Consider the following 12,004-nt stretch of genomic DNA (forward strand, 5'->3'; position numbering starts at 1 on the left):
CACCATAAGTGGAACAACTATCTTTACATGGTCATCAGTGAACAGTTTAAGCCTCATTTGTCTTTTTATGAGCCCTTCAGTCGGTGTAGTATTGATAGCGAGCCTACCCTTGTTTCTACAAAGCTGTGTTTTACCATGTCATCCTAAATCCAGGCCAAAGGCAACCTGACACAAACGTGTGTTTCAGTCGGTTCAGGGAAAACAGCTTGTCATTTATTCCCTGGCTTTTATTTATCCAAAGCTATCCTTCCGGACTCCTGCGATAATATTTATGTTACCCCAAAACACTACACTATACAAGTTGCTACAAAAACTATCTTATTCCATATTTATATATTTCCACATTTATTTATGTTGACTGTATGTTTGTCTACATGTAGCACCTTATCACCACAGCAAATTCCTCGTATGTGTAAAACACTACTTGACAATAAAGCTCCTTCCGATCCTGAAAAGGCATCTGCAGGCTATTAAGATACTTGGTTTTAAAAAAACGCTGAATTGCTTTCCTCCGAAATGGACATATTTGAGAAAGGTTACCTGAAGTCTTTGTGAAAGCAACCTTCTGATGATACCTAAGCTAAATAATAAGATGCATGTTTTGAAATCATGTTAATCATCAATAAGCTATCTTTACATTGTGAATAATGTTGGCTGATAATGACAAAATGAAATCGGTTTAATCAGTAAAGGTTGAAATTTATTTTACTGTGTAAACCACACAACATTCAAAATTATTATTATGAACAACCAGGATAAAGAATCTGTCAGACTATTTGTGAGAGACAATTGATTGGAGTCTTGACTACTACTAGATATTTGACTTAATACTTTGAACAATTAGGAATTATGTTAAAACCATTAAAACCAGTAAAAGGTATTTAAAAAATAATGCAAAAATATAATTACGCTCATTTTAATGAACAACTGTAACTAATATAGCCTAAGTACATCAGTGTGTGTGCGTCTGCGTGAGGCTCCAGCTGGTGACGGGCATCACTCGTGGTCCAGTCCATCGTAGGGTGAGTGGAAGTTCTTGGGCAAAACCTTCAGTTCTTGGGGCTGTTTGAACTTCAGCTCTTTAACTGGCTGGCTGGCTGCGCACAGTGGGGCTGCTGTGGTGATACTCTTCTTTTAAGAGATGGGGACAGATAGGCTTCCCAGTCATCTGAGTGGTGCCATCCACGTTGTATCTAGTGGATGGAAGAATTTAAAAGGGAAAATAGGGACAGAATTTTAATAGATTACAAAGTACGTCTTTCACAGTGGTGGAAAAAGTCAGACCTTTAACTTAGGTAAATGTTCCAACACCACACTGTAGAGATATTCTGTATGTCAAAAGTCCTACATTCAAATTTTAAGATGAAAAGTAAAGCTAATTCTAACTACTTTATATTTTGCTGTGTGGCTTTATCTGTGAAAATACTCTAGTTTTTGAATATGTTTTTAATTTATAATCTGCAGAGTAACTAGTCACTAAAGCCATCAAAATAAATGTAGTGGAGTAGTACTTCAAAAAGAAGAGTAATTGGCCGCATGTACTTGGGTACTTTTCACAACTGATTTCTATTGACATAGAAGGCAATATTTGTGCAAGAATGTATATGTCTGATAAAATACCTGATTGTTTGGAGGTCATGCAATGTTGGATCCCCAGCTTTTTCCCAGTTCCCCATCTGGCAGAAGTCCTTGAAGATACGTACCTCACACGGTATGGCCTGGAATTGGAGTGAGCACCAACAAGGTCTTCTCATCTGCATCATCTTTATCCTTTTGCTTCGCAGGCTTTGTGTCCCATGAAGCTGCTTCGATGTTTCCAGGCTTGAAAGAACAGTAGGCATCACACTGGTCTTTCTTTAAGTGAAAGGGAGATATATTTAAGTCACAGAAAATGTTTGACAAAACTTTCATTGACAGAGGCTGTTTTCAAGAGGTCTCCCACTTCAAAAAACACCACTGCTTTATGCCTAATGTTGACAGGAACAAGCGTTGGCACATTCAGATTCTTCTCCAATCTACTACAGGGTGACAAATAATGGATGCTGACCTTCTGGATTCATCTGCTCCTGTCCGCCGCCGCTTTACAGTGCTCCCCTCCACCACAGACTTCACAATCATTTCTCCAGTCCAAATTCCCCCAGAAATACTTAGAAATCTTGTTCTTATGATGTGTCTTCTGCTTTTCTGCAGTAGAGTTTAGTGAACCTTTAGCAGGTTGCAGACTGGCATGGACATACTTTTCTGGACCTTCACGTTCCAGGTCTCTGGATTTCCCCGTCTTCCAAGACGAGCCTCATCGGTTGAAGAGTCCTCCTCAATTCCTTCTCCTTGTGAATAAGAGAAAACAAAAACAGAAATTCTGTAAATGTTGTCCTCACAGTGTGTCTTAGTGTGGTGTTGTGTCTGTCTGTGCAAAAAGTGTGCTAAACAATAGCAAGCAAACTAGAAAACATTCAGCATTCACTGCATTAACTACATCTTACACACACTTCTACGTGTGCATCAGTATGTTGAAAGGTTTTACTACTTCTCACATTATTGTGATCTGTGATTTGATCTGAGCTACATTTATTTGCGTGAAAAGGTTTTATACAATATGTTTTCAATTGTTTGTATGGTTGTCATTGGTATAAAACCTCCAGAGGGGCCAAGTGTGTGCACATCCAGTCAAAAGTACTCAAGTGACAAAAAATATCACTGCAGGACACAAAGGACAAATCTCTGCAGTCCAATGGTGTGCAGACATTTTTCCTGAATTATTTTAATGCCTACATTCAGTGAAATTTTTTGAAAAAAGATTTTTATCATAATTGTTTTTTGACGTTCTACCTGAGATCTGTTAAGTGACCACTGTTTTGCAGGTTCTTGTCATGTACTGACCATAAATAAAAGTTTAAACCAAAATAAACTATATGTTTTTTTTCAACTTTCAAATCAGAAGCAAAGGTCAGCTTTTAAACTTGACAGAAATAAGAATTTGACCTTTTTCATGATAACTATTGATGCTGAATGATATTAGACTTTTTTTTTTAATTATAACATTTTGGGCCCCAGCCGATTCTTTCTGAAATACGGAAGAAATAAAACCGAAACCAAAAGTCTTAAACATCTGTTTTTGATTGAGGAAACCAAATATAGATCTTTGAAGCACAGTGAACTGTCCCATCATATTTTACATTGAACCACAAAGCTTTCAAACCCTATACTTGCTACATCAGCAGTGAGTTGTAAAGAACAAGTTTACGTTAGCCAATCTACAAAATGACAGATGAGAATGACTCTGAACTAGTACAAACTTGATAAAGTTGTCAAACAATAATCTTAAAGCTATACTTTACCTTAGCGACGGTATCTTCCACGGCGAAAGCTTTTTGCTGTTGTTTCTGCTATTCTTTTATTGCCGGTTGGCAAGCCAGCTTATATGTCTTACAAGCCCCAGGCACAGGGCACGTGGAAAGGTAATAAACCTGTAAAACAGCAGAAATGATGAGGCTGAGGAAACTTGCTGCCATTGGTCTAGACGGTCTTCCCAGAGTTCATTTAATAAATACAGTAATTTTAGTCATTACATGAAGTCTCTTTTTGCACATCACTCAGTAATATTCAACTAAGTAACCAAATTACATAAAGTGAATAAAATGTATCTAGCACACGCATCAATTCATCATTTTCCTCATTAAAAGGGAATTTAAAACTCTCGTAGCCTACAGTGAATGTAAACCTTCGAAATATTAACAAAAAAGTATAATACTTAAATATATAAAAAGGGAATTTAAACCTTTTATATTAACAGGGATAAATCTCTCATAGTTCTTACTGACAGAACCATTCACTGTCCTCAATTTAATATAAGATCCTGGCAAGATAGTGACATTTTTTTGTAAACAAAATACAAATAAAATACTTCATATGTGAAACCAGCGCCCAGCAGCCGTAAATGTTAATGGTGGACATTGACCGAGGATCGGGAGTCCTAGCTAACGTCTAGCACAGTGTAAGAAACCTATCAACAAACTGCATAGTTCATACTAAAAACAACGTAAACACAACAGATAACGATTGCTATGCTTATTCATCTGTTTTGTGCTTTTATACACCGTACTGACCTGTAAAACAGGAGGATCTCGACGATCTTGCCGGAACGGCAAGACGACGACAGCTACGTCATCAAAACAGTCCCCAACCGGCAGCAGGCAGCGCTCTGCTGCCCCCTACTGTCTGCAGTGGAGTACTTATTTGTAATGTAAAAGCCTTGGAGGACTTGGTCGACTCAACATTACATTTACATGCATGTGGATGGAAGAATTTGAAAGGGGAAAGAGGATTTTAATAGATTACAAAGTATGTCTTCCACAGCAGTCAGACCTTTGGTAACTTAGGTAAAAAAAAAACACTATAGAAATATTCTGTTGTTTGAGACACTTTCTCAAATAAAGGGAGGGAGGTGCGTGCATCCTGTAGTGGAAGAGACATGGTTTGATGGACACTTTTCACATCCAATGGAGATACTTGTTCAATACATAACGTGATAAACCTTTTGAATCATATGTTAAATTAAACCTAAACAATGTGATCACACTTTTCTTTTTACAAACTAATATAAACTTTAATTTATTTATCCAACTCTTATGCCACAATATTTCTTGCTTGCTTTTTCCCCCTGTTACCATCCCCATTCCCCCTTAACTGAAATAAAAACTAATGAAAGTACTCTGAAAGTACTCTGGCTGTTAGGGAGAGCTAACCATTTGTAAGAACTGACCTGTAACTTCAGATTAGACTCCAGCAGCAGCTTGACCACCACCAGCACCACGTCTGTTGTTCTCATTATGGTTATGGGCCTATCTATGAAACCTGGTGAGCATTACTATGAGTTAAAAAACAACTCCTCTAGCTCTGGGGCTTTCAAATATTTTACTGCCTTTGGTTTGATTCTGTTTGATGAATCATCAGGGAAAGGCAATTCTGTGATGTGACAGGGGGAATATCCCTTTTTTTTTTCCTGAGGTGTTTGTGAATGGCTTAGTGTCCAGATACAGCTTGGTGACCATCTGACTGATGACTCCTCAGATTGTCAACTGGCTGCTCTGGAAAAGACTCAACAGGTGCTTAGATGTTTCTGTTCTGTTTAGAGGAGCTTTTCCACAGTTCCTTTTTTAAAGAACAAACAAACAAACCAAAAAACTACTGTGTTTGTGTCTACTTGTTGTTCCTTGCCAATATTTGACATAACGAGTTTGTTATGCATATTTGTGATCAAGTGGATTGTTGGATACTTTCTCCCAGTTTCAGTAAATGCACTATCCAAATATGGACATAAATAATAGGAGAATTATGACATTACATTGATAGAGTAAATGACAAGTACAATCATTGTTACAAAAATAGATAATAACATGAAGTAAAGAAGCTTATGAGTTTTAATGACTTTTGGTTTTGTTATGGTCTGAATTGAAAATGTTACATATACATAGATATGTAGTGTACCATTTATGAGGCATTATAGCCTATCATGGAAGTTTAATCTGTTATTAACAATGATAATACATTATAGTGTAGCTACTGCTAACTGTAAATGATAACATTTCAAACACACAGGGCTGTCAGGCCTAAAGCTAGTTAATGACAACTCGAGGCGGTACAAATCTCCCGCTGACATTGAACATAACCCAAAAATGTCTTTACATACCTGATGAAATAGACATATGGCCTTAATCAGCACATGTATACTCTTTTCAAATAAACCACCTAATGCAGTGTAATTCATGTTTCGCCTGCAGTAACTGTGGGGCTGATGTTTTTATTAAGTTACATGGTGCAGCTTCATGAATGTCATCTTTACGTTTTCTTAACATAGAACATTTAGATATAGTGTAAGTAGGCTACTAGTTTGGCTAGATAGCCTATTTGATATATTCATATAGCCTATCTTTTTACAACCCTATTCACAGCCATAAGAAATTTAGGGACAGAACCAACAAAGCACCAAGGTGCGAACCAAAGTTCATGTTTTGATACATTTTGATCCATTCGGTTAGTTTTGGTTTGGTTTCACACCTTCTGCGACCACACTAAAAGACTTTACGTGACAGACTTGCGTTCTGTCATCATCATCTAAGTGGGCTGCATCTCCCCACTGCGTCTCCCTGTACTTGACACTGATTGGTTTATTAAATAGGTCGGCAGGTATCTTTGACAAGAATGAATGAATGAAAAATTAACATGTGCATAGGTAGGCTATTTGTCGCTATATTGTCATTATTATGGCATTACTACCTGTAGCACCAACTCTACTGAAGGCTAGTTCAAATTCGCAAATACACACCCTCATTGTGCGAATAACTTCTCCGACAGGAAAGGAGAAGACAGCAATCCTTCTGCTCCTCCGTTTCAGGAGAAACCATAGGTATGTGTACCCTACATTAAGTCTAACACTTAGTCTAATCACTCTGAGGAATGAGATAGGTAAACAGCAAGTGTAATATTAGTAAATATATAGGGCTATTATATACAGGCATTATTTTGAACTGTGAGTTTTTGAAATATAGCTTCTTATAGCCTATGCTATGCTTGAGACTGTAGCCTAAACTCACTCATAGCCTATGTTGTGAGAAGTGTTTTTTTCTTTTTAGGGAGCTGGAAACACCTTCTACTGCCCTTGAAGCACAGACTGTATTTCACCGTTTTATTGTCATATGTAATAAACAAAGATGGAATAAATTTGCAAAATTGTGTATGTGAGTTATTCCTTTACATCACAATTTACAAATATTAAAATATAAATAAATATAATAAATATTAAAAGCCAGGTAAGCTGGTCAAAATATTTTAAAGGACGTTAACAGCCTGTGCCTGTTCACCCTGTTGCCATCTAGATAGAAGATAGACATGTTTCTGCTGTCACACCACCAGACGGCAGAAGAGCTTTAAACTCAAGCTACAGTTTTTAGTTTATTTCTGTTTACCATTCTATAATTGTACTGCCTGCTATGTACCAGAAGGGAGTTACAAACATTTCCTTTTACAACCATGTTGTCATGTGACCATTGAACATACCACGTAGGCTAAACATTGCAGTTAGGTAACCTACATGTGGTCATAAGATTTTTAAAGAATAACTATTATTGTATGACTTTCTAAATAAATATTTCCAAAAGTTAGTAATATGATCATATTATAAAGGTTTTTAATACATAGATATTTGACCAGGTGGTTGTTCCTCAGCAGAGTTAGACCAAGGCTATAGCGCATAGGCCTAGCCTAAATAATATTGGAAATAATAATAATATTGCCTGAAAATGGAAATAATCCTAACCATTAACATATTCTCACAGAGAGGAATGCTTTAAAAATGAGACAGCAAGAATGAGGAAACAAACGTAATTGCGTCACACTTGTTGACGTTTTCGCGGTTTTCCGCGGCTTTTCATTCTCAGTCCGCTCTTTTGAGATGGTAGATGAACAGACATATATAGACAATATTATGTAAAATTATATCACACAAAGTGTAACCTATTTATTGTAGTTGAGTAAAAGTGTGGATAACTAATATATATATATATATATATATATATATATATATATACACACACACACACACACACACACACACACTAGTATTATAGTGCTTTATTTCTTTTAAGAAGCAATTCAATTGTTTGTTTCAAATTAAACTGAACCAATGCTTTAATGGCCTGTTGCCATATACTCCCTCGTTCTGTCCTCATTAACCGACAGGTTTTGCACTTATCAAGTTACTTTTAGTGGCTACCAGTGTAACATTATTACCATGACCAGTTATGAAGTGCCCTAGGTTGTAATTGACAAATTGGGTAACTTTAATCCAGATCCAACTGTTTGTGGGTTTTGTTGTGCCTTTTCATGAAATTAATTATAATATAAATTTAAAATTATGCTATAGAGTTTTCGTTTTTATTAATCGAGTTTCAACAACTGCCTCTGATTGGTTATTCCTTGCCTAAAGTTGGGGTTAGAGTTAGCCAATCAGGCAGATTCGGAGGCAGGACTCGACAGAAAGCCGGTCAAATCAAGAAGTGTTTTCAGAACTACTAGCAAAAAGTTACTCGTATAAGAAAACTCATCAGTCTAAAGTGAATTTGCATTTCCCAGGTAAGTTGATGTATACTTGGCCAGAACAATGTTTAACGTGGTAAAAATAAAGTTCTGTAAGTACTTATTTGCGACTCGTAATTGTTACTGCTCGGTTAGCAGATGAGGGAACGTTCATGCCGCCGCCATTGCTGTAAGTTAACATTAGTTTGAGCGTCGGCTTGTAGCCTGGAATGAGATCTCGTGAGACCCCCTCGCTCATACCAGCATTGCGTTATTGTTACAACTAAATGGGATTTATCATATTATGTCAAAAAACATAGTGTTAAGTTAAACAACATGGAGTTGTGCAGGCAGACTCTTGAATTAATGAAAAATATTAATTACCCTTCATAGCTTTTAGTGGAAACTTTTATTTTGTGTATTTGTAGTATTTTCTTGTGTATTTTGAGAATCTCAGATTCTGTGTACAAGAGGGAAACGGGAACTCTGTAAAGTAATTGTAAACCTCGTGATATTTTTGCATTTGGTCAAAGCCAAGTTGATGGGTGGGTGGTTCCAAAGACACAGAAGAACTCTCAGTTGTCCTTCTAAACTCAATTCAGACAGACATCTGAAAGAAGTTATGGCTCGGAGGACCTTCATCTTGCGGTGCAGGCACATTCTTCAAGACTGTACACGGCGTCTGTTGATGGACGATGTTGGATCTGGTGTGCAACTCTTAACATTGACGAGGTATGTTGTGATAGGCATGCTCGAAAATGTCAAAGGATGATGCACTCTAAAACTATTAAGTAAAAGGCCTGCACACACTGCTGATCGCTATATTACAGTATACAGTAAAACAGTCTGCATAGGAATTGCATGGTGCCTGGTTATGCCAATATGGCCTATATCTCTGGCTCCCACCTCAATTCCATCACAGGACCAGGAACCGACACTAGGATCATGTTTGTGGACTTCAGCTCTGCTTATATACTGTTAAATTATTACGGGAGAAAGGGTTTAAGATGGTATTGTGTGTTTATGTATGTCAACTGTATGTTTGTCTACAACATAATCACTATAGCAAATTCCTTGTGTATGTAAAATACTACTTGGCAATAAAGCTCATTCTGATACCAATAAATGGGTAACCATTACGCTTTCTTATTTTCTCAGGCTAGAGACAATGCACAGAAGCCTCCAGTGGGCAAGGGGAAGACTGATCAATGTCACAGCTGCAGACCAACTTCTCAGCGACTTGTCTGAATTAATCCAGGAGGTCAGAATGTCTTCTCAGCCCGGGCAACAGGGTGAGCTCACAGTGTGTTGTCTTTTGTAAATTTTATTATTATTCTGTTTCTAGTACTGCAATCATAATGACTATGACTTGAACCGGATATGTAGTTTTTAGTGTTAGCATTCTTAAACTTCCAAAGAATCTATCCTTGTGGAAATATTTGCAATATCGAGTGTGTGTGGCAGCTTTGCAGTAAAAGTTTATTTTACATACTGCGCTTTTGATGTTGAGGTTTCATCAATATTCTGTGCTGTATAAGTTGATGTTAGGTGGCCTCAACTTGTTATTATTTTGGCTATAGCCTATAATGCCTTGTTATAGAAATGGAAAGTTTCTTTCTCCTATTAAGGTTATGCAAAAGTTATAGAAATACCTCAGAAAGGTAATTTAATAAAAATATTTCTAAAAGTTATTGAACTATATTATACCATTTTAAAAATTGTATTTATTGTGAAGTTAAGCAAATTTGAGGCGCAGGTTTTTGGGTGACGAGATTTGATAGTTTCTGCGTCTAAGTATTCATTAATATAACATAACAATATTCCTGTTGTAGGCTCCAGAACACAACAAATTATTTACAGTTTACACCAAATATTACAGTTTGGATGATCCAAATATTTACTGTAAATGTGACAAATATGCTAAAAAGGAAGAAATCAAGAAGGGGGCAAATACTTTTTCACCGCACTTTTAAATTTATTTTAAGTGTTTTTTATTAAAAAGGACCAGACTCAAAGCTTAAGACCTTAGCATAAATGCACAGATATTTGCAAGCATGGCACTACCCCACAGTCCATGTGTTAATTTAAGCACGTGCCATAGCTACTGATGTTTCGTCAGATAGCTTTTAAACCCAGCTTCATGTCAAATACTGAATTGTATAAATACTCACACGTCACAATTTGTTTGCAATCCACATTATGGTTTACACTACCAGACACAACTGTATTGATTATATGTTGTATATTTTCTGTATATACTATGTACACCTTCTGTATAATGTCTGTAGTGCTTGAGTCAGTAATGGCTGGAAGAAAATTATGTGTGTTAACATACTTGGCCAATAAATCTGATTCTGATGTCATTTCAGGTAGTTTTGGCTACCAGGCACCGCTGGTTTTGAGTGGAGGTAGAGGTCGACCACATTACTGTGTCACTCGGGAACAGCTGTCATTCTTAAGGTCATGTGGCTTCACTGCACCCCAGATGGCAGATATTCTGCATGTGTCTGTGCGTACAGTTAGACGACGTTTGAGGTAAGAGACTAGGATTTCCGTGTGATGTGATATAGTCACGTAAGATTTGACCCGTAAAAACACACACTTTTATATGTAATGTGTGTGCATATTGTTTGGTCATGATGGACATTAAGAGTAACTTATGATTGTGCTGGATTACATTTCTCTACCTTTTAGACAGTTACACTGCACTCGCGCTTCATTGTATGCAGACTTGACCGATTCTGCCCTAGATGAACATGTGCAAGACATTGTGGCTGGCAATGACCTAGTTGGTCCTGAGGCTGTGAGGGCATCGCTGCATGCAAGTGGACTCCGTGTGCAGAGAAGGAGAGTGCGAGCAAGCATGATTCGATTAAATCCTGGAGCTGCTGCGCTTCGAGCAGTTCTGCAGAGACCAGAGCGACGGTCTTATCAGGTGGCAGGTCCAAACTCATTGTGGCACATTGATGGAAACCACAAGCTGATAAGGTAACTACAGCAGCAGATTTATTCAGCATTTATTTTGACAAAGAAAAGGAATGTTACATCAGCTGAACGTGTTTGCCATTTTTGCTATATCAATAGCCACCTTAATAATAATTTTTTTAATCTGGTTTTAGGTGGCGGATAGTTATTCATGGGGCTATAGATGGGTTTAGTCGCCTTGTGGTCTTCCTGCGTGCCTCCAACAACAACCGCAGCAGCATTGTGTTGGACAGCTTCATCAGTGCTGTGATCCACTATGGCATACCCTCCAGGGTCAGGACGGACAGAGGAGGTGAGAACAGCGCAGTCTGGCTGATGATGAACATCTACAGAGGCTTTGACCGTGGCAGTGCTCTCCGAGGCCGGAGTACCCACAATCAGAGAATTGAGAGGCTCTGGGGTGATCTCTGGCGTGGACTGACGAATGTCTATTATGACTTATTCCACCATCTGGAGAGCGAGGGCATCATTAATGTTGACAGTGAGAGGGACCTCTGGGCTCTCCATTATGTCTATCTGCCAAGGATCAACCGGGACTTAAACGACTTTACAAATCAATGGAATAACCATGGTTTGAGAACAGAGAGACACATGAGCCCACTACAGATTTTTGTTAGAGGCTGCCTTGAGCAACAGGGCCGACCATCAACTGCCATGCAGGACATCTTTGTGGCCAGTGCTGCTGGTGGTGGTGGTCAAGAAGCTGCTGCTGGTGGTGGTGGTCAAGAAGCTGCTGCTGGTGGTGGTGGTCAAGAAGCTGCTGCTGCTGCTGGTGGTCAAGAAGCTGCTGCTGCTGCTGGTGGTCAAGAAGCTGCTGCTGCTGCTGGTGGTCAAGAAGCTGCTGCTGCTGCTGGTGGTGGTCAAGAAGCTGCTGCTGCTGCTGGTGGTGGTCAAGAAGCTGCTGCTGCTGCTGGTGGTGGTCAAGAAGCTGCTGCTGCTGCTGGTG

At 38.3% G+C, this 12,004-nt stretch overlaps 1 long non-coding RNA gene across 1 annotated transcript; it reads right to left on the reverse strand.

Moving 5' to 3' along the window:
* Window positions 1–570: 570 nt before the first annotated feature.
* LOC119901303 lies at window positions 571–4,365 on the reverse strand. The gene is made up of 5 exons (XR_005444167.1): window positions 4,107–4,365; window positions 3,339–3,467; window positions 2,048–2,327; window positions 1,621–1,854; window positions 571–1,193 (listed from the first exon to the last, which is right to left on the reverse strand). It is a non-coding gene; the product is annotated as an uncharacterized LOC119901303 (long non-coding RNA).
* Between the last annotated feature and the right edge of the window lie 7,639 nt (window positions 4,366–12,004).

This window comes from Micropterus salmoides, unplaced genomic scaffold, assembly GCF_014851395.1.
Source record: "Micropterus salmoides isolate LMB-PRFRI ecotype aquatic unplaced genomic scaffold, ASM1485139v1 Ms_hic_scaffold_13, whole genome shotgun sequence".
NCBI lineage: Eukaryota > Metazoa > Chordata > Actinopteri > Centrarchiformes > Centrarchidae > Micropterus > Micropterus salmoides.